Source organism: Solanum stenotomum, chromosome 10 (assembly GCF_019186545.1).
Source record: "Solanum stenotomum isolate F172 chromosome 10, ASM1918654v1, whole genome shotgun sequence".
Taxonomy (NCBI): domain Eukaryota; kingdom Viridiplantae; phylum Streptophyta; class Magnoliopsida; order Solanales; family Solanaceae; genus Solanum; species Solanum stenotomum.
The window spans coordinates 1,421,151-1,443,551 of record NC_064291.1 but is presented as its reverse complement, the minus strand read 5'-3'; the positions used below and the strand labels follow the sequence as shown (position 1 = coordinate 1,443,551).

The following is a 22,401-nucleotide window of genomic DNA, read 5'->3' as shown; positions in this document are numbered from 1 at the left end:
GGGGACGCGGAGGAGGGGCTGTCCAGGGGAGGTTGGGGGGTCGAGGATCGGGGTGAAAAAATAAAATTTTGAAGTTGAAAATATTTTTTAAATCAATTTATTTTGTCCCTACCCTCAACAAAAAAATTTTTAATTTGAAGTTGGAAGGAAGTTTTGGAAAATATTTTCCTTATTTTGAAGGAAAGTCATCTTCCTTAAATTTGAGAAAAATGAGTTGATTTGAAAAACATTTAACCCAACCAAACATGAGAAAATTGAAAAACATTTTCCTTCATACTAAACACACCCTAAATCTCTGACTCTGATTATGACACTATGATACGCCTTTAACATAAACTTGTCATTAGATATTAATTAGCTATAATTATGAGTTTAAAGTTGGATATACGAAAATGAAACCAAAACTAATTGGTGCATTACCCTTGTAATTAGGGATATACAGGCAATTATTGTCGTTTTTTTTTCCCAATTGGCATTCATTTATACGGATACTTTTTAAATTTATTTGACTCATGACTAATAGACAATGATACTGCTTCCCAACTTTTTAACTTAAATAAAGCTCTCTTTTAAAAAAAAAATTAAATGAAATGGTCCGATGGATTCTTCTATTTGTATGTGTTTGTATTGTGGACCCTTCTACTTGACTATTTGTCAACTGAACTCTTAAACTCAATGAAACTCTATATTTTAAGCCTTTTTTATCGTTGACCAAGCTTATGTGACAATTTAATTATTGAATTGGCACAAATGTGTGATGTCACACATAGAAGGAGCGTGAAAGATCAAATTTTAGACTACAAATAATTTTTTTTTTCTTTTTAAAAATAGAATAAAAAGATCAAAAATAAGAAAATTAGCTTTTTTCAGTTCTTTCTTCTTTTCCCACCCACCCATCCCCATTTCTTTTTTTTCTTTCTACTCTCAAACCCCCATTTTTCTTCTTTCTCCCCTTTCCGACCCTTTCCAATTTCTTGTTTCTCTTCTTCTTCTTTTCACATTTTCTTCCTCCCGGGAATAGAAATGAAATTGTATTGTTGTTGTAGATATGTATTTTCCTTTTATTTTCAGGGTAATTTATAACTCATAAAGTGATAGCGATTCAACAATCTTGAAAGATGAAAAGTGATTGTTGAATGTCTTGGTGAAATTAATTAGGTGAAATGCGCTATGTAAAATTGTGTACAAATATTAGAGTAAATTGATGTATTTTAATGGCTATTTGTTAACACCAATGGGAAAAAAAGATTTATGGTGGTTCAAGTAGTAGATGTAAATGTTGGTAAAAGAAATACGATTAAAATTTGTGAATGAAAGAAATTTCGAAAAAAAAAAAAGAATGATAATTGTTAGTTATTTAGGAATATAATGATACTAGTGAGAATGGAAGGTTGTGATGTATCTCTAATGTAAAAAAAATAAAATGGAGAGAGGTGAAGGGATGAAGAAGGAATGAAGTGAAAAAGAAAGAAAAAATAGATTTTTTTTTTTTAAAAAATAATACGTGATATATGTCATTTAAAATGTGATGTGGATGATGATATGTCATTTTTGTCAAGTGTTTTGAAGTTCACACAGCGAAAGGGGTTTAAAATGCTTAGTTTCACTGAGTTTAAGGGTTCAGTTGACAAATGATCAAGTAGAATGGTCCAGAATACAAATTCATACCAGTATAAGGGTCTATCAGACCATTCCGCATAAAAAAAAAACTTGTAAATGAATGCAAAATTGTACATACCACCCATGGGAAGCATTTTACATTTATGCTTCTCACAAGTTGTTCCACAATATATATGTAGCGAATAAAACAAAATTGACCATTAAGTAACGTGATGAGATGAATATGATTTTCTTTTTTCATTATATATTTTCGATTTGAGTTTTGGAAATATATAGTTATTACTAAAAAAAAACTCAAAATTTGCGATGGACCACCTTTTCATATGAAACAATTGCAACAAGTAAAATTCCGATGAATTTCTAATGAAAATTTCGTTGAAAATCTCAATTTCTTTAGTATTAAGAGAAACGTATTATAGGAATCACGTCCTCCTTAATGTGCCTTGCATAACATTAGAAAGTTGAATTAATCGGACTAGTACATTTTGAAAATCACCTAATAAACCAAAAAAAAAAAGATGAATATCCAATGTATTGTAATTGATAGTAAGATATGTAATTATATTGGGTGATTTTTTCTTTGTATATTGTTAGGCAAAAGAATAAAAAAAGATAAGGCTCTTTTCCTTGTTTTTGAAAATTTATTCTAAATATATTCCCCAACCATCACCACCCTCCAGTTTATTCTTGAAACTTAAATATCAACATTATTTGTATCATCTTGTTGATATAATTCTTCTAATATTCATTAGAAAGTTGATGAAGTTGAATTGATTCTAAACAAATTGTTTTGATTGTTAGTTTAATATATATATATATTATTTTAAGTTATCGTATTATTTGTTATTGCTATTATTCTCTTCTTCATTATTTTCAGTATAACTTTTCACTATTATTTTTGCTTTAGAATTTCTATCACCATAAAGTAAGAATAAGACTGCATACAATCCACCTTTCATATTTGTACTTATGAAATTACACTATCATGTGATCAGTGGCATAGCCACATGGTGGTCAGGGTGTCCGATTGGACACTCTTCGTCGGAAAAAAATATTGTATAGACAAGTAAAATAATACATGGAATGATTAAATAACATATTTTGGACACCCTTAACATAACAAGTTGATATAGCTCAGTGTTTTCACTCCTTAGAATGAAAAAGTGCTCGTGTGTTCGAATTTCATTAGTTTTACTTTTTGAGAAATTCCTGGCGCTGCCACTGCATGTGATTCTAATTTATCTCACCAATAGATAATTGCATTTTGGAATCTAATCTTTTCCAACATAATGAATATTCTTAGATGCTTAAAAAAATCCTCTTATAATTCAAATTCTGGATAAGTCGATTGACTTGTGTGAAAACAACCACAAAAATAAAAATAAAACTTTACATTGTTAGGGATATTTTTATCAAGTAATTTAAAAAATATTTTCTGAATTTGTTTTTCAATATATATATATTGATATTTGGTTGGTCATTATTCTGAAAATATCTTTGGTAAGAAAAGATATTGCTTAAAAATCAGAATAATAACAAATTACCTTGAGAAACTGTGAAAAATAAATCATATAAATGACATTCGAAATTGATTATCAACACCGCACCTCACCTCACCCACCCCGACTATCATCACCTTTATAGTGTTTATCCAAATGGCTAAATTATATATAAATATTTTTAAAAATAATATTTTATTTTCGTTTGTACCAAACAAACCCTTAAAATAAAAAAAAAATAAAAAATAAAAAGGAAAGAGCTCCACCTCTTGGTTCTTCCTTGTTTTTTTGTTTAAAAAATGGATCGTGAGTCTAACTCAAATTATATTCAAAAACTAGTTCAAGAGAAGAAAATTTTCAAGACCATATGAGGAGGAGACCATCATCTCATTAAACATCGATGTATGACTATATCACACCCTCCTTCACGATAAAAAATGGACATTTAATGTTTGTGTTATTTCAATAAGGCGACCCATTATCGGGTAGAATCACCTTTAATTTGATATCATATTAAAGAAATGGACCTTAGTTAGAGTGTAACTAAACCTTAAAAATTGAATTGTTCAAAATCATATTATAAAGAAATCACTCATTTCATTAACAACACACTTTTTCTCTTTCTTTTTATTTTTTGAGAAAAGACATAAAGACACAATTAAAGTTGTCCCGTATTTGCGTAAAGACACCTTAACTTTCAAAGTGTCTTATCACCCCCACATAACTATTTAATATCGCTGTAAATGGACCAACAAATTCTAGTCCCTAACAAACCAACATAACAGAAAAAGAATAATTAAAATGCAAAACTCAACAACAAAGATCAGTAAGATAATTACCTTTTGCATATCAGTAATGATGGATAGTTGATGCCCTTCTCCAAGGTCAAGATCATTTTTCACTAGTTTAAGAAACCATGTCCAGGTAAACTAATTCTTAACCTCAACAACTGCCCAAGCAATAGGCAGCATTTGGTTGTTTCCATCTTTACAAACTGCAACTAACAACTGGCCTTTACAAACACCTTTGAGAAAACAACCCTTAAAACAAATCAACCTCCTAGCACCTCCAAAAAATGTTTTCTTTAAAGCATTCAAGCAAACATAAAATCCTTCAAAAAATTTTTGTCCAGTTTCATCTTCTTCTCCAACCTTCACTACACAAGTACTACCTGGATTACTCCTTAAAATTTCATCTTTATAATCAAAAATCTTACCATACTCCACAATGTGATCACCCATGATCTCTTGTAACGCTCTACTCCTAGTTGTTCTCACTGTTGTCCTACCAACATTAATATCCAACTCATTTCTAATAATGTCCTTCAACAACACAATGCTGATGTTTGGCTGTTGAGTTATTCTTTCTTTGTATTTGGTGGCCAAAAACTTTGAGTTGCAAAGATAGTTATAAGTTGATGTCAAACATTTATGGACAGGGTTGTATGTTTTAACAATGACATCTCCACTAGTTTTATTCTTACTTGCACACAACAACCAAGGACAAGTCTTTTTACAACATCTCACTCTAACTCTGCCAGGCTCATTCACATATTTTTCAATTTGAATGTGTTCTTGGACTGCATATCTTGTCACTGTCACTCTAAATTCTTCAATAGTTCCAAAAACCAGTCATAATTTCCAAACAATCTTTTCAAAAGTTGCATCAAGCACAACTCTATTTGAGGTTTTCTTCTTCCTAACAAGTTTATGCACTACTTGATCAACCTCTTCACCATCTCCCCAACCTGTTTCATCATCTATTTCAAAGCTAGGAGCTTCATCACTTAGATAGTAAGGTTCATCATCTCCTAGCTTACCAACTAAGCTTTCCCTAATACCAATATTTGTCTCATCATACCCTATATCTGAACTTCTTTCATCAACATTAATCTGATCTGAATTAGTACCTCTACTTCTTATTTGTGACCTTTTGAAATGCCTCTTGGATGCCCTTATATCTATATACTCTTGATGGACATCACTGTCAACCTCAGTATCTTCATTAGTATCCCCTTCGGATCTTGATTCATCTTCTACTTCATCATCAGTTGGATCATTATCTATTATAGGATCGGATGAAGGTACACAGGAAGGAGAGGGTGGAGGTACAGTGGAAGGAGGAGGTACAGTGGAAGAAGAAGACACACTAGAAAGAGATGGTGGAGGCACAGTAGTAGACTGGTCTTCAAATGGAGTGCTGGAAGTTTCNNCTAATACCAATATTTGTCTCATCATACCCTATATCTGAACTTCTTTCATCAACATTAATCTGATCTGAATTAGTACCTCTACTTCTTATTTGTGACCTTTTGAAATGCCTCTTGGATGCCCTTATATCTATATACTCTTGATGGACATCACTATCAACCTCAGTATCTTCATTAGTATCCCCTTCGGATCTTGATTCATCTTCTACTTCATCATCAGTTGGATCATTATCTATTATATGATCGGATGAAGGTACACAGGAAGGAGAGGGTGGAGGCACAGTGGAAGGAGGAGGTACAGTGGAAGAAGAAGACACAGTAGAAAGAGATGGTGGAGGCACAGTAGTAGACTGGTCTTCAAATTGAGTGCTGGAAGTTTCAGAAGGACCAGTTGTAGGGATGGAAGGAAAAGTAGAATTAGGAGGTTGATTATTAGGGTTGGAAACCTCATTAAAAGATCCCTCACCTACCCCATTATCACTCACATTGGGGACAAACTCCAATTAAAGGGGGGCCTGATTGGCTTCACTAACCCCATGAAAAGCATACACCTTCATTGTATCCCCATCATTTATCATATTGAAAAGGTCAAATATAACCTTATCATTATCAACAAGGACCAATAACCTATCCCACTTGATGAAAAAATCACAATCTACTGTATATCCTAGTTCCTTTATGTAATTCCTCAACTCAAAATAAGACATCCTATCAACATCTACATCTAGGAGTTCTGTCATATGCCCCCCAATATATTTAGGTGGGGGACCAAATTCTATTACCCCCCTCCCCATGATACCATCTTAGAGTTATCAGAGTAAAAGTCATCCTGAAAAAGCATGTAACAAAGACAAACATAATTCAAACACACATTTCAAGAACAAACTCTAACAAGCAACAGTAGCAGTAACACTAACATTTAGCCCCATCATTAACAGAACAAAAGACTGTTTACAAATGTATAATGTACAAATTGAAGTCTACAAATGTATAAGCCCCAACACTAACATTTAGCCCTAACAGTAACAGCGAATGTATAAGAGACTAACAGTACTAACATTTAGCCCCATCACTAACAGAACAAAAACACTAACAGTAGCAGTCAATAATGTACAAATTGAAGTCTACAAATGTATAAGAGACAAAAAATAAGATTCAAACTAAGTGGATAACATCAAACCCTAACCTAAAATACAATCATTAATAGTCGCACTAAGTCGATAACACAAAACCCTAATCACTAATAGTCGCACTAAGTCGATAACACAACACTCTAACCTTAACAGTAACAACGAAAAACTATAATATCCTAACAATGGCAACTATAGGAGGTCGATTCCAACACTTTTACTCTATAATAATCCCTAAAATCATAATAATCGAAAAAAGAGAAGATCTTTATCATATGATGTAAAGCCCTAACCCGTTAGACCTTCAATCTCCAAGAATCTTCACCAAGACACATCAACAACGAGATTATCAACACCAACTCGACGAGAAATCTTTTCTATTTCTTCAGATTTTAGGGAAAGTTGAGAAATAAGAAAAGAAAAGGAGAAACGACTTTTCTTCAAAGAACAGGGTCGGGTCGGATTGAATTCTATCACAGGGAGTGACAACATGCGCCACTTCATAGACGAGGGAATGGGTCAAAATGACCCATTTAAAATGATATTAAATAGTTTTGTGGGGTGATAGGACACTTTGAAAGTTAAGGTGTTTTTATGCAAATACGAGACAACTTTGATTGTGTCTTTATGTCTTTATTCTTGTTTTTTTTTTCATTTAAACATATTTTCATAATCACTTACCAGATGAGAGAGAGAATTGTTGAAGAAGAAGGAAGCTGACGATTGGAACATGTCCAACGAAGCTGACTGACGTGTCTGTAGCAAGTGTTGATCAAGAAGGAAGCTGACGATTGGAACATGTCAAAGGAACAGGTCCAACGAAGCTGACTGACGAGTTTACAACACTGCTGTAGAATTAAAGTCACACTAGGATTAGACTATTTATATTAATTATGATTATATTACGACTAGAATTATATTATGATTAGGATTATATTACGACTAGGATTAGATTATTTATAATTGCATTATTATTATTATTATTATTATTATTATTATAGTAGTAATATGTATTGTAGTAGGACTCTAAGTATAGTTAACTTAGGACTTTACAATTCTCCCTATATAAGGAGGTTGTAACTCAACATTATTTTCATCAAAACAATCCTTGATTTCTCTAATCCTAGACGTAATATAATCCTAATCATAATATAATTCTAGCCGTAATATAATCCTAATTAATATAAGTAGTCTAATCCTAGTATGACTCTAATTCTACAGCAGTGTTGTAAACTCGTCAGTCAGCTTCGTTGGACCTGTTCCTTTGACATGTTCCAATCGTCAGCTTCCTTCTTCATCAACACTTGCTACAGACACGTCAGTCAGCTTCGTTGGATATATTCCTTTGACATGTTCCAATCGCCAGCTTCCTTCTTCTTCAACAGAAATGATTAAAGGAATAACACATGAATAATGAGATTCCAATTATTTGTCCACAAAAATATAAATTTCTGTATAGCACTTTAACATTAATTGTGGAGCCATGCATTTCTTAGGTGTTTTAGTCTTTGGAGGAAGTGGATGGCTGGGGTTGTAGCATACCCCCCCCCCCTGCCCCGCCTCCCACCAAACAAACATTTTAATAGTTGAAAAAAGTTTCTTCTTTTTGCTAATCTACAAAACTTTTACTTTGTATATTTGTACGTTAATTAAGAAAAAATTATTCGACGGTGTGGTGGGATAACTAAAACTAAAGGTATATGTTTTGAAACTTATGAATTTTTAAAATAATTTTATGTAAACATAAAATAATAATTGAGTTCATGATAATCAACTAACTATAAATATATTGTGTTAATTTCTTAATACAAATGCAGAACATAAACAGAAGTTATTGAATTTCTATTATCATATATCTTAAAGGCTAGATTTGTGCGTCCTTATTGAAATAATACTACTTTTTCTGTATAACAATTCATTCTAAATATTGTTCTTTTTGATCTTAGGTCCTTTACTATTATAAATACATTCTCAAAGCGCTCAAAATCAAAATTTAAGAATGGAAAACCTCTTAGAAAGGAGTACTTTACTAGGTGTCTATTCAAATTAGTCAAATTTGATTTGATTTTTTTTTAAAAAAAATATAGAATACTTAAATAAAAAGAGAAAAACCAAAGGAACTTTTTGCACTTGCTTTTTTGACATAATTTTACATATAATATATTCTCTCTTGCTTTACATGGAAGTCTTTTATCTATATATATAGCCCCATGTGGAAGATATTCTTTGCTCCCTACTCTTCCTAGCATCCATTAACACTAAATCAATTTGAGCTTTAGTAAATAAGAAAGTAAATTAAATGTTAAAAATTATTAGATATCTTAGGTTTGAGTCTCACGGTTAATTATCATCAAACAAATTTTTCATGTGTTTGAACTACAGAAGAGAAACAGGATTACACGTAAGAAGAAGTGTTGACAATATAATTAAAAAATAATAAAAATATAGTTTATCAGACACAATTTAAAATTTTAGATTAAATAGACTCATACTTCGATATGATATAAGCAAATACAAATTTTGAATTCGAATCTCATAGCTTATCATTATAGAACAAAATTTTCACGTATTTTAACAGATCGACACGTAAAGAGATGTGCTGACAATAGCATATTATGTAACTTTCATTGACAAGAAATTAAATAGAAGCATTGTCCACATTTTCTCTTTTTTTTTTTTTGTTCTTTTTTCTTCTTTAATTTAATTCTCAAAATACCTTTTTCAAAAATAAAATTCATAATTTTCTCTCCATTTCATTTTCTTTGTTCTCCTTTTCCTAATAAAGATACTTATAAATTCATGTTTTTTCTTCTTTTTTTTTTGGTAACAAAATCGAGGGCAATTTAGTTATTGTACCAAAAGTACAACTTATCACCATATTATGTATTCATAAAACCAGTTTTAACACTTGATAATATTTATCAATACTCTTTATAATATCACTAGGTGCTTATTGGTCTGTATTAGCATGATTTCAATATTATGAACTTATTTAGCGATAGGGTGTATATAGTCGATTTAAAATTAATTTATTTACATAATAAATATTTGAAAATACACGTAAAAAAATATTTTAAAAATTTTAATTAAAAGTGTCTAAAAAGAATATTTTATTATTTTCTCAATTAAAATTTAATCTGAGTATCTAAATAAAACTTGATGACAAATTTAAATTGCTTATCAATATATTAAGCCTTTTTATAATGCCGTTGAGGAATTAATGAAAAGGATAGACATGCAAATGAAAAATATCGTGGGTTTATTAGTGGGACGTAGAGTTTCTATATCATTATCTACTCAATTATTATATATTCTTTCGTTTGAATTTATTTATTCTATTTTCATATTAATTTATGTAATAATATTAGTTGGATATGAAATTTAAAAAATAAATTAAATTTATAGTTACCTCTCATCTCCTTCTGTTTTTTTTTAAAAATAATAATATATTTATAGCCTAATTAGGTGGCACTTAGAGATGCTAGAGGGTTGCTTTCTTTGAAAATAATAGAGAATTAATTAGGGGTCAACAATCAATTAAGGTTGTTAAAGTGACAATGATTAGGACAAATTAGCTATGGTTGGAAAAGCTAATATGCACAAAGTGTAAAAAGGTGCTTAATTACATCAGTACTCAGTATAAACCTTTTTTTGGTTTATACTAAAAAGAATGTTATATTCTTTTATTTATAATTAATTTAACTTTAAAATTTTCAATTTTATCTTAAAAATAATCTAATTCATAAATCGCAAAAGAAAAAAAAAGTTATTTATTAAACAATTGTCCCCAAAAAGACAACCGACCAAAATATTGTCCTTTCATATGATTTCAAAATATAATATTTTAATAATAAAAATGTCAATTTAATTTATCAATTTATTAAATACTTGTTAACCTAAATTGGAAAAAAATCTCAAGTGGAGTGCTTCCCCATTAAGCAACAAATTAGTTCATAAATGGAGCAATACATATCATAACACATTTGCCAAAATTAGGAATTCTCTCAATTATTATACCACGATGAGACACCATTAATTAAAAGAAATATGTAGGAGACACCATATTGTAAGTGTTGATATTCTTGATCTTTTATGCATGATTCCTTATGTCATTTGGTAAAACCTTATCCTATGAATATTAATTAATTTCAAAATTATTTTATCCGATCCTTTATTACAACGATAGAATTAACTATCCCCTTTTATATGGGATTTTATGAAATATCCGAACTCATGAGATATGGATATAGATATCTTTTTATTTATCCTTCCCAGTTCCACGTATCAAAATGAACCCTAAGTTATGCTTATAAGAGGTGTTTGGTTAGTGAAACACAAATTTTAATCTCGGTATCAGATCGTTTCACCTTGGTATAAAATCTAAGATCATATTTATTAATTGTTTTGTATACCTAAAGGTATGATGATAAGACAATTGAAATTCATTAATTCTTAAATAGAGATTTTAATTTTGAATTGTGAAAACTAAAATTCTTTCGATATAATAAATTTATTCAATTATTTTCTTTCTAGACTAATACCAGACGATAGAGGTGGAGTTAGGATTTAAAATTTTGTAAGTTTTGAGTATGCATATTGCATACAATCGAAATCATAGCTCATTTTAGTTAAAGAGATAGTCATTAAATATTTATACACATTTAGTAATTTTTCTAACATAAATAAGGATCTATGTAAAAGCAATCAAATTGATCATTCGAACTTGTATCTAATACTGCAGCTTCAAGCTTATGTGACGCAAATCTAAATAATTAATTGAGGCAAAAAATTTCAGTTACCAGATAATTTATATCCTATTAAATAAAAGAAAGATAACTAAAGATCAAGGCGCAATCATGTCAAATCTAATCATTTAGATCATGTATTTATATTTAAAAAAAAGTTACTAAATATATACAAATTTTTATCTCAAAATCCAATTCATTGATTCAACCATTATATAGAATTCATAAACTTAAAATTTTGAATAAGTCCGCGAAAACAAGTGGAGTGATGTGGAGAAGAATTACTTGGTGACATTTAGGTACATTTAAAATGTGGAGACAACAAAAACCCACAAAACCACGCGTGAGGCCATATGCTTACAAATCATTGAACACTTGAAAATCCCACTTCAATTTTAGTCAAAAAAAATAAAATTCCTTAGATGAGTGTCGTTAGGAGATTAAGTATGCGTTTGAACATAAATTGAGTGATATTATTTTAAGAAAATTATATTTAAAGATAATCTTTTAAAAATATATTTGAAAGTTAAAATTGTGCGTGGATATTGGATTTTACTATATTAAAGTTTTGTAAGGAAAAAAAACTAAACACTTTTCAAGTTAGAAGTGAAAATTAACACAAAGTTAAATTAGAGTAGAATTCAAAATTTTAAAATATATGGATTCTTAGTTCTTACTATAGTCTCAAGTCTCAACTTAATGTTGTAGTGAAATTTTTCTCCAAAATTTGTTTGACTCAATTTTTGAAAACTTAAAAATATTTGAAAATTAAATTTTCAAAATCTAATTAAATTTTAAAATCAAATAGACTTTTGAAGATAAACGTTCAAAATATGATCTAAATTTATGATCAAACGGCTAAGAGAGATTATAGTGTTGTTTCAAGTGGAAGAAAATATGATAGTTTTGGTATCTTTACAAAATCTGTTATATGCGCAATATTAATATGCTTGAAAAGCACGCCTACAAAATTATTTGTCCTTATGAGGCCCCATGTATGAATATTAGAGATCTTCCCATCTTATCATGGTTTTCATCAATTCATTTATTTATGGGAAAAAATAACAATCGTAAATGATATGCATACATCCTTCATAATATTTTTGGGACATTGGTGCCCCTATCGTCCAAAAACTAGAGCATATATACCCTTTATACTAACGGACATACACGTGTCATAATCTTATCCACCGATCTGACGTTTATTAAATATCGGATCGACGGATAAGATTGCGACTCATGTCCCTATTTAGTCTTCTGTTAGAGTGAATGACATATATGTTCTAGTTTTTGGATGGCAGGGGCATCAATGTCCCAAAAGTATGACTAAGGGTATCTGTATACCATTTATGATAGTTCGGGGGTATATTTGTCTCTTTTCCCTTTATTTATTTAGATTTTCAACTCGCTTCATCCCAAATTAAGTGATTAGTAATTATGATATGTAATTTATTAATATTTTTATTTAATAACTATCTTTTAATAAACACTATTAAAACAATCTTGTAGAAAGCTATGACTAAAAAAAACATAAAGTACTAATTTTCGTCTTGAATTTCTAGAAAAACAATCAAAGATCAAATTTTAAAATGTGAGTATATTAATAAATTTGAACTCTTGAAAGTTGTTATAGTATAAATTTTTTTAGAACTTTTAGAATGTAAATAATGTTGTATAATTTATCGTGGAGTGTGTATATTTTATAGCAATTAGAGTGTGATCTCATTTTTAGGTTGCTATCGTCTCATATCATAGGTGAAAGAGGAGACATATACACTCAAATATATTGGACTTTTAACACATTTGACCACAATAATTACAATCGGTAGCTAAATATAATACATTATTATGTATAAAATATTTATATTATATACTAAACATATGTATGTATCAATTATTATTTTGGTGGAAAACATATGTGTATATGAATTATTATTTTGGTGAATGGCTATACAGTGTAAAAAATTTAAATATATCCTTTAGGACTTAGGCCTTACTCTCGACCCATCTACCATATTATTTTGGGCTATATTATTAATACTTGATATGCACAATTAATGGACGATTTGCACGAATAGGATGATTTGAGGCTATTGTTTATATTTAGTCCCAATTTAAGAAAGCTTTATAGAAAGAATCGTAAAGCTATACATTCGAAATATAATTTGGTATTATCTTCATTCTATATATTTCTTGTATAAATTTTGACATTTGCACAAATAGACTTCGAATTTGCACAAAAAGCTTTTTTTGTGGCCACAATTTAAATTATGTCCCAACAATATGGTGAGCTAAATTTATCTAAAACAAAATACCATCCANAATTGAGGCTGATATTTAAAATTATAGGAGGTGATATATATTTTGTGGTTAACTTATCTACATGATGGGTGCTTGAAATCACACTCAAAATCTTTTTTAATTTTTTTGTATAATAATTCGAGTGTCTAAATGAAATTTACTAACAAGTTTAAAAGACTGTCACTTCTTACAAAAGAGAAAGACCCCACTTAGAGAGAGTGTAACTCTTGTGAGGTGATGTATAAATTTGATTAAAAAAATTACTACTTTCTTTATTTTAATTTAAGTGGATAATTTAATAAAACACGAAATTCAAGATAATGAGAAAAGAATTTTGAATTTTTCAATTTTAATTAGTCATACAAAATATTAAACTCGGAAAGTTGCCAAATATTGAAAAGAGTATTCTTCTTGAACTAAAGTTAAAAAAATAAAACACTTGAATTGAAACGGACAAAATGTATATAAAATTGAGGGGGAGAGGAAAACAATTTACAAAAATTAGAAAAGACAGTCTGTGAATGAAATCATGTATAGGTAGCATCTGAATTTATATATCAAATTTGAGAGAACTTTTTATTCTTCTTATTACTATATAGTAGGTCAACTTAACCTGATAGTTTTTAAAAAATCTAAATAATGCGATACAATTTTTTTAAAAAAATTCATAATTAATTGGACGTACGTACTTGTTCTTCTTGCCAATATAAGTCCGGTTGATACATGCCAATTCAAGATTCCTCTTGGACATTAGATTTCTACTTACCTTCCCCGTCTTCAAGTTGATTTTTACTTGTTCAATTGTTGCATGAACTAGGTCCAATCTTTTCAAAAAGTGCTCTATCGACAATATATTAGAAGCAGTCACTACTATCGTATCACCATTATCTTCTTCCCACGCATTTATTGCATGCATCATATTGAACCCTGGTACTTCAAACCACCTCATTTCTGACTCATCTATCGCGTAACGAGGAATCACCCCAAGTCGAGGTACTTTTCTCGAGTTGGTACTCACCGGTGCTCCACCGGTGATGAGCCCTAAAAGGTTCATTTCAATTTGTATATCGGGAAATATGGCATAATTTTTTGTAATAGCAAAGTCATGAACGAATGATGGACGTGTCATAGAGAAAATTGGTAGGTCATGACTCTTTACCCCGTTAGGGTGAATTCGAACATAAGTTAAGTATGGAAATAATATTGGATCGTATCGAAAGGCAAAAACCTCATTAGTATTTGGATCGATTTTAGGATGGGCTGTCATATTTATAGAAAGATTTTCATCAAAATTGTGACTACCAATAGTTATGATATCACCATTTGGGGCCAATTTTATAGCATAAGGAATATCGGATTCATAAAGAGCAAATAATTTGCCACCAAATAGTGCCAAGCTAGTATTTGCGGGGCCAAAACCATTGCTTGGATCGAATTGACCAATTATAATTCGAGTTATAGACATTGCTCCGCGAATCACAAGGGCAATAAGGTTATTAAAGTCGGAGAAGACATTAGGAATGACTGAATATCCTGCTTTTTTCTCTACCAAGTATTTGTAAGTTTTGACATAACGACTACAAAATATTGCTTTGCCTTGAGAAATTTTAGTAGAGTGAAGCATTCCATCGCCATCAAAGAAATGGAAAGGTCCACGAGGAAAATATTGTGGGTTTGGGCCATTTCGCACCGTTGAGACATGGTGGGAGGGTGCCTTTTACCACCTCACATTCTGTTGGAGGAAGTTCTTCAACAGGAGCAAAGTTGTCAGACAGAACACATTCTGGATCAATAAAAGGATGACGTGGAGGATCGATGTACGTGTCGATGAAATCATCACATGCATTCAAGAAAACTTCTAGAAATGAAGGCTCTAATAAGGGTTTCTTTAGGGGTTTAAGTTTATTATGTTGTGTAGATGATGATTTTTTTGGAATGGCTTGTGGAGATGCATATGAAGATTTCCTATTAGGAGAAAAAAGAAGAGTTTTGGGGTATGGTAATAATAATGTACAAGTGAAGGAAAATGTGACAGCATTCATAGCTTGTCTACTTTTAAGAAAAATAGGTAAGAAAACTAATTAAGGAGCCTATTACATTTTCTTTGATAAAGGAAATATATAAGTTGGATTATAACAGGCCAAGGGGCCAGGGCTATTTGTAGGGGCATAACTATATAATAATTGAGCAACTTACAAAAATGACTACATTTATAGGGTTATTGAAGTTCAATAACTATAAGTATGTTATTTACAATAAATGACTACATTTTATATCTTTTTTTCGCTGTTATTTTTGTATACATTTTTTATTTTTCTATTTATACACTAATACATCTTTAAGTATAAAAAACTAAATAAGAAATTGGCTCTAAATATAACCCACTGTCCTTACTTACGTCCATACAATGAGCAACTTTTCATTATTAATATTAGAACTAATAATTACTTATTTAAAGACATACCTGATCTATTCTTATCAGTTTAAATACTCCATTCTCTTGTTGTCTCAAAAGATGTGGTATTGATATGTCATAATAATGATTGAATAAAACTTAGAAAAACGTTAATTAAAAAATCAATAAAGGTAAAAACTAAAATACATTTAACTAAAAATACACAGGAATACATACCCATATNTCAACAAATGTTTGTCCATTAAACTTCTTCTAAGGTTATATTTTAAACATACACCATATTTTATTTTATTTTGTCTATACAAATTCTGATGATAAAATGATATAATAGGGTCTATTATATCACAAAAAAAAAATAGATATCAATTTAAAGAATATGACATCGAAGAGTAGTACTTACTTTTGCTATCGTCTCTTATCACAAGAAAACAACAACAAAAAAAAAAGATATTATAAACAAAAAAATAGATATTATGACATCATATATTATTAAAAGTTGAAAGAAATTTAGGTAAAAGTTAGATATTATTTTGCCCTTTTATTAAATTAAAAGATTACAAATATTTAATAAATTAAATATTAAAAGGCAAATCATCATATTAGTACATGAATATCTATTTCCGCTAACTCTCCATTGTGCAAATATAATAACTATCACTAATTATGTTTATTATTATTTTTTACTCCCACCTTCTTATCCAAGATCTCAAATGGGCTAATGTCATAATCATGACAATTGTTCGCGGACAGCGTTCCTCAATTCTATCTAGAGCCGTTAAAAAGGGCTTAGCCCATGGGATCCGCCCGACCCAATCCGTTATTGTGATAGGATTGGGATAGTATTTTACAAGCCTGTTTAAAATCGAGGTTTATAAGCCCAATCCTTTTAGGCACTAAGCCCTTGAGGTTTGATCGGGGCCGGGCCGGGATCGGCCCATGGGCCAAATTATTTAATCTTAATTAAAATAAATATTAAAAAAATAAGAATAAAAAACTAGAAAACCTATATAAGTGTTTGTGGAGTTTTTCTAAGGAGCTTACCTCATGAATTTCTTTATTATTTAGTTTTAAATATAAGACTTGGATAGTAAACACTATTTATATTATATGTGATAGAATGTTTTATGGCTTGAACAATTAATTAGTTTCTTGATTTCATTTAACAAAATACTTTAAGTAATTATGTATTGCTAACTAAAGTTTTAGTTAGAACTCAGAAGTGCTCTTTAGTTTACTAGTTTGTTTACTTAAGAGATTATTATTTTTTTCTTTAAATATTTATTGCTAGATTTTATTTAGAATTATTGAAACAATGTTGCTGTTTGTGACATTGATTTGACATAAAAAAAAAGAGGGCCGGCCCGCCCTAGACCTTGACCCTTCTGGGGTTGGGCCGGGTTGACCATTTTACAGCCCTTTGAAATGAAGGGCCGGCCCGCCCCAGCCCATCAAATTCTTTGGCCCGCAAGGCTTGGGCGGGGTAGGGCTGGGCTGGCCCGTTTTGACAGCTCTAATTCTATCCAATAAATAATGATATTTGACACAATATTGTACATACTTAAAATAGTTGAAAAAATACTAAAAAAATTATATGCTCTCTTCTCTTGTATCTTTTTATTTGTTTTTATGTAATGTTTATGTTTCTTGTTTGTTATTATTGTATAGCATTCTAATATTTTGTTATCGTTATTATTGAGAATTTATAGTGATTTGTTACTTTTTGTATTCAGATCTTACTAAATCTACATTAAATTAAAATGTTATAAATTATTTAATAAATTAAATATATATGATAAATTATCATATTAGTGCGTGAATCTTTTTATTTCCACTAACTCTCAATTATGTAAATATATTAACTCCAACTAATTATGTTCATTATTATTTTAACTCCCACCCACTCATCTATATATATGATCTCAAATGGGTTAATATCATATTCATGACCACTCTTTTATACACATCTATATCTATATATATAATATAAAGGAGAAACATAGACAAGGTGATGTGACACCTCTCTATGACCTCCATTCACATTTATCTTTTTTCTCCTTTTTTGAGATTTTTTTCTTAATTCTTTTCCTTAAATAAGTTATTTATTAAATAAAAAAAAGCAATCAATTTACAATTCTAATTATATCTAATGAGTTATAAACAACCTCCATCTATCCATATTCTCTACTTAAATAACATGTCTCTTTTTTTTACTTATTCTAATGGATTATCAAATCTATAAATTACAATCATCCATATATACGTTGAATATTCATTTTTCACTTTCTCATTCTTTATTTCAATTAGTGTAGTTTTTTTCTCATTCTTTCATTCTAATAGTGTAGTCTTTTTTTCTCTTTTTTAAAAAAATAAAAAATTATTCTTCATCTTTTCCATAAGAAATCATAGAAAAGATAGTGATCCCCAACCACCACCACCCTCCGGTTAATATTCTTGAAACTTAAATATCAACATTTGTATCATCTTGTTGGTATAATTTTTCTAATATTCATTAGAAAGTTGATGAAGTTGAATTGATTCTAAAAAATTGTTTTGATTCTTCGTTTAACATATTATTTGTTATTTCTATTATTCTCTTCTTCATTATTTTCAGTATGACTTTTCACTACTATTTTTGCTTTACATACTTAATTTTTTATATGCTTTATTCAAGCCGAGGATCCGTAGAATTTCTATCACCATAAAGTAAAAATAAGACTACATACACTCCACCTTTCATATCTGTACTTATGAACTTACACTATCATGTGATCAGTGGCATAGTCAGGGAGTCCAACATCGGAAAAAAATATTGTATATACAAGTATAATGATACACGGAATGATTAAATAACATATTTTGGACACCCTTAACATAACAAGTTGTTATAGCCCAGTGATTTCACATCCATACAATGAGGAAGTGCTCGTGTGTTCGAATCTCACTAGTTTTATTTTTTGATAAATTTCTGGCTCCGCCATGTGATTCTAATTTATCTCACCAATAGATAATTGCATTTTGGAATCTAATCTTTTCCAACATAATGAATATTCTTAGATGCTTAAAAAAAATCCTCTCATAATTCAAATTCTGGATAAGTCGATTGACTTGTGTGAAAACAACCACAAAAATAAAAATAGAACTTTACATTGTTAGGGATATTTTTATCAAGTAATTTAAAAAATATTTTCTGAATTTGTTTTTCAATATATGTATTTTGATATTTGGTTGGTCATTATTTAGGAAATATCTTTGGTAAGAAAATATATTACTTAAAAATCAGAATAATAACGAATTATCTCGAGAAATGTGAAAAATAAATCAAATAAATGACATTCGAAATTGATTATCAACATCTCACCTCTCCCCACCCACCTCGACTACCATCACCTTTATAGTGTTTATCTAAATGGCTAAATTATATAATAATATTTTATTTTCGTTTGTACCAAACAAACCCTTAAAATAAAAAATTAAAAAAAAAAAAGGAAAGAGCTCCACCTCTTGGTTTTTCCTTGTTTTTTTTTTTTAAAAAAAAATGGATCGTGAGTCTAATTCAAATTATATTCAAAAACTAGTTCAAGAGAGGAAAATTTTCAAGACCATATGAGGAGGAGACCATCATCTCATTAACATCGATGTATAACTATATCACACCCTCCTTCACGATCAAAATTGAACATTTAATGTGTGTGTTATTTCAATAAGACGACCCATTATCGGGTGGAATCACCTTTAATCTGATATCATAATAAAGAAATGGACCTTAGTTAAAATGTAACTAAACCTTAAAAACTGAATTGTTCAAAATCATTTTATAAAGAAATCAGTCATTTCATTAACAACACACTTTTTCTCCTTCTTTTTGTTTTTAATTCATTTAAACATATTTTCATAATCACTTAGACCATATGAGAGAGAGGAAATGATTAAAGGAATAACATGTCAATAATGAGATTCCAATTATTTGTGTCCATAAAAATATAAATTTATGTATAGCACTTTAACATTAATTGTGGTGCCATGCATTTCTTAGGTGTTTTAGTCTTTGGAAGTAGTGGATGGCTGGGGTTGTAGCATTACCCCCACCCACCCCCCACCCCCAAAAAAAACATTTTAATAGTTGAAAAAGTTTCTTCTTTTTGCTAATCTACAAAACTTTTACTTTGTTTATTTGTATGTTGATTAAGAAAAAAAATGATTGGAGGGTGTGGTGGGATAACTAAAATTAAAGGTAGATGATCATGTTTTAAAATTTATGAATTTTTAAAATATTTTTATGTAAACATAAAATAATAATTGAGTTCATGATAATCAACTAACTATAAATATATTGTGTCAATTTCTTATTACAAATGTAGAACATAAACAAAAGTTATTAAATTTCTATTATCATATATCTTAAAGGCTAGATCCGTGTGCCCTTATTGAAATAATACTACTTTTTATGTGTAACAATTCATCATAAATATTATTCGCTTTGATCTTAGGTCCTTTACTATTATAAATACATTCTCAAAGTGCTCAAAATCAAAATTTAAGAATGAAAAACCTCTTATAAAGGAGTACTTTACTAGGTGTCAATTTAAATTAGTCAAATTTGAATTATTATTATTTTTTAAAAATATAGAATACTTAAATAAAGAAAAAAACCAAAGGAACTTTTTGCACTTGCTTTTTTGACATAATTTTACATATAATATATTCTCTCTTGCTTTACTTGGAAATCTTTTATCTATTTATATAGCCCCATGTGGAAGATATTCTTTGCTCCCTACTCTTCCTTGCATCCATTAACACTAAATCAATTTGAGCTTTAGTAAATAAAAAGTAAATTAAATGTTAAAAATAATTAAATGTCTTAAGTTTGAGTCTCACGGTTAATTATATCAAACAAAAATTTTACGTGTTTGAACTACGGAAGAGAAACATGATTACACGTAAGAAGAAGTGTTGACAATATAATTAAAATAATAAAAACGTAGTCTATCAGACACAATTTAATTTTTTAGATAAAATAGACTCACACTTCGATATGATATAAGCAAATACAAATTTTGAATTTGAATCTCATAGCTTAACATTATCGAACAAATTTTCACGTATTTAATTATAAAACATTAACAGATCGGCGCGTAAAGAGATGTTGTTGACAATAGCATATTATGTAACTTTCATTGACAAGAAATTAAATAGAAGCATTGCCCACAGTTTCTCTTGTTTTTTGTTCTTTTTTTGTTCATTAGAGTGAATATGCTCTAGTTATTGGACGGCAGGGGCATCAATGTCACAAAAGTATGACGAAGGGTATCTGCATACCACTTATGATAGTTCGAAGATATATTTATATCTTTGCCCTTTATTTATTTAGATTTTCAACTCGCTTCATTCCAAATTAAGTGACTAGTAATTATAATATGTAAGTTATTAATATTTTTATTTAATAACTATCTTTTAATAAACACTATTAAAACAATCTTGTAGAAAGCTATGACTAAAAAAAAAAAGTACTAATTTTCGTCTTCAATTTCTAGAAAAACAATCAAAGATCAAATTTTAAAATGTGAGTAGATTAATAAATTTGAACTCTTGAAAGTTGTTATAGTATAAATTTTTTAGAACTTTTAGAATGTAAATAATGTTGTATAATATATAGTGGAGTGTGTATATTATTTTATGGCAATTAGAGTATGATCTCATTATTAGGTTGCTATCGTCTCATATCATACGTGAAAAAGGAGACATAAACTCAAATATATTGAAATTTTAACACATTTGAACACAATAATTACATTAGGTAGCCAAATATAATATATTATTACTTATAAAATAATTATATTATATACTAAACATATGTATGTATCGATTATTATTTTGGTGGAGAACATATGTATATATGAATTATTATTTTGGTGAGTGGCTATACAGTGTAAAAAAATCGAATATATCCTTTAGGACTTAGGCCCTAGTCTCGACCCATCTACCATATTATTTTGGGCTATATTATTAATACTTGATATGCACAATTAATGGACGATTTGCACGAATAGGATGATTTGAGGCTATTGTTTATATTTAGTCCCAATTTAAGAAAGCTTTATAGAAAGAATCGTAAAGCTATACATTCGAAATATAACTTGGTATTATGTTCATTCTATATATTTCTTGTATAAACTTTGGCATTTGCACAAATAGACTTCGAATTTGCACAAAAAGCTTTTTTTGTGGCCACAATTTAAATTATGTCCCAACAATATGGTGAGCTAAATTTATCTAAAACAAAATACCATCCATAATTTTTATTAAGAGAATGAGTGTGTTTGGATTTGGTTGGAAATATGACTAGTTGGTGCTATTCTATTTTATATATTTTGTTAAATTATTTATAAGTTTTTTTGGATCTGTTCACAAATTTTGACGACAACCGTAATTTGGTATTATCTATTTTGTTCAATTCCAAACAATTTTTTTAAATGGTTGAATT

General features: G+C 29.3%; 1 pseudogene; it reads right to left on the bottom strand.

Annotated features, from left to right (window-relative positions):
* Positions 1-4,750: 4,750 nt before the first annotated feature.
* On the bottom strand, positions 4,751-15,546 carry LOC125841587 (uncharacterized; annotated as a pseudogene).
* Positions 15,547-22,401: the final 6,855 nt, after the last annotated feature.